Raw genomic sequence first — 2,547 nt, 5'->3', positions numbered from 1 at the left:
AGCAATCTATACTTTTAATGCCATTCCGATCAAAATTCCACCAGTATTTTTCAAAGAGCTGGAGCAAATAATCCTAAAATTTGTATGGAATCAGAAGAGACCCTGAATCGCTAAGGAAATGTTGAAAAACAAAAATAAAACTGGGAGCATCACGTTACCTGATTTCAAGCTTTACTATAAAGCTGTGATCACCAAAACAGCATGGTACTGACATAAAAACATCCAACTCTTGATCACAGTTCAGGTCTTGATCTCACTGTTGTGAACTGGAGACCCGTGTTGGGGCCCACTTGAAAAGAAAGAAAGAGAGAGAGAGAGAGAGAGAAACCACTGTAGCAGATACCACATTGGGTATTCATAGGCTTATGAATCATTTGGATATCTTCTTTTGGGATAAGCTTTTTTTAAGATTTTATTTATTTACTTATTTCTCAGAGAGAGAGAGAGAGAGAGGGCAAATGCAGGCAGAGGCAGAGAGAGAAGTGGACTCCCTGCTGAGCAAGGAGCCCAATGTGGGACTCTATCCCAGGACCCTGGTATCATGACCTGAGCTGAAGCAGTGGCTTAACTGACTGAGCCACCCAGGTGTCCCTTGGGATAGGCTTTTTAAAATATTTTTCTCATTAACATACAGGTTATTTCTCATTTTCTTTGTGATTGTAAGTGTTTTTCATATATTTTAGATGGGTGTTTTGTCAGATATATGTTTTGAAAATCATCAGTCCTGGCCTATTGATGGCCTTTTCATTTCTAAAGACTGTCTTATATATACCCCAATATTCATAGCAGCAATGTCCACAGTCACCAAACTGTGGAAAGAGCCAAGATGCCCTTCGACAGATGAATGGATAAAGAAGATAATATCCATATATACAATGGAATATTATGCCCCCATCGGAAAGGATGAATACTCAACTTTTCTATCAACAGGGACAGGACTAGAGGAGAATATGTTGAGTGAAATAAGTCCAGCAGAGAGAGTCAATTATCATATAGTTTCACTTACTTGTGGAACATAAAGAATAACATGGAGGACATTAGGAGAAGGCAAGAAAAAGTGAATTGGGGGAAATTGGAGGGGGTATATAGCATGAGAGACTGGGGACTCTGAGAAACAAACTGAGGGTTTTGGAGGGGAGGGGAAGGGAGTGGACGGATGGGTGAGGCTGGTGGTAGGTATTAAGGAGGGCATGTATTGAGTGGAGCACTGGTTGTGGTGCATAAACAATGAATCTTGAAACACTGAAAAAATAAAATTAAAAAAATAAAAACTGTCTTATTATGTAAACAGAAGAATTTTTTTGTTTCCTTTGAAGTACAATTATTTTATTTTCTATGAGGTACAATTGATTTTTTAAAGGATTTTATTTATTTATTTGACATACAGAGATCACAAGTAGGCAGAGAAGCAGGAGGGGTGGGGGTGCAGAGGGGAGAAGGCTCCTTGTCAAGCAGAGAGCCTGATGCGGGGCTCCATCCCAGGACCCTCAGATCATGACCTGAGCCTAAGGCAGAGGATTTAACCCACTGAGCCACCCAGGCACCCCAATTTAATTGATTTTTTTATGGTGAGTGCTGTTGTGTCCTGTTTTAGAAATATTTTCCTATGCCAAGATTATGAATATTTCTATTATTCTTTTATAAACTTTGTAAATTTTGCTTTATATCTCCAATTAATTTCAATATATGGTGGAACTGTTTGTTAATATTTACTTTCTTAAAAAATTTTTTTTGCTCTAGTACAAGAATATGGATATATATATACACACATAAATAAAATCAAAGAACTGTGCTTATTTTATGGATGTATGTTTAAATCTTTATTCTTTCACTTTGATATATTTACGTTTACTCCCACCATACTAGTTTTTTGTTGTTTTTTTTAAATTACTGGAGCTATAGAGTGAGTTTTGAAATTACATGGAGTCCGCCATGTGAGTGCTTTTTCAAGATTGTCTGTCTTATTTAGGTTCATTGATTTTCTTTTTTTTTTTTTAAGATTTTTATTTATTTATTTATCTGACAGAGATCACATGTAGGCAGAGAGGCAGGCAGAGAGAGGTTCACTGATTTTCATATACATTTTTTTGGTGTTATTTATTTGTCAGAAAGAAAAAGCCAGCACAAGCAGGGGAAGCACAAGCAGGGGGAGTTGCAGGCAGAGGGAGAAGCAGGCTCCCCGCAGAGCAGGGAGCCCACTGCAGGGCTGGATCCCAGGATGCTAGGATCATGACCTAAGTTGAAATCAGATGCTTAACCCACTGAGCCACCCAGTCGTCCCTTCATATACATTTTAAAATTGGCTTGTCATTTTCTTCATAAATACCTACAGCAATATTGATCAGAGTAATGTTCATTTGTTATCCTAATAAATCAGTATTACAATCAATGTACATGCTACCTATTTTTCTGTTTACTAGTCTTCTTCAATTTCTCTCAGCAATAGATTTTAGGGGTCTTATGTCTGCTTCATTTTATATATTCTTAAGCATTTAATAATTTTGGATGTTAATCTCTATTGGGCTTTACTGAATTTCATTTTCTCAC

This window comes from Enhydra lutris, unplaced genomic scaffold, assembly GCF_002288905.1.
Source record: "Enhydra lutris kenyoni isolate GAN:26980312 unplaced genomic scaffold, ASM228890v2 scaffoldscaffold88, whole genome shotgun sequence".
Lineage (NCBI taxonomy): Eukaryota > Metazoa > Chordata > Mammalia > Carnivora > Mustelidae > Enhydra > Enhydra lutris.
The sequence above is the reverse complement of the archived record's forward strand: the minus strand, read 5'-3'. Positions refer to the sequence as shown.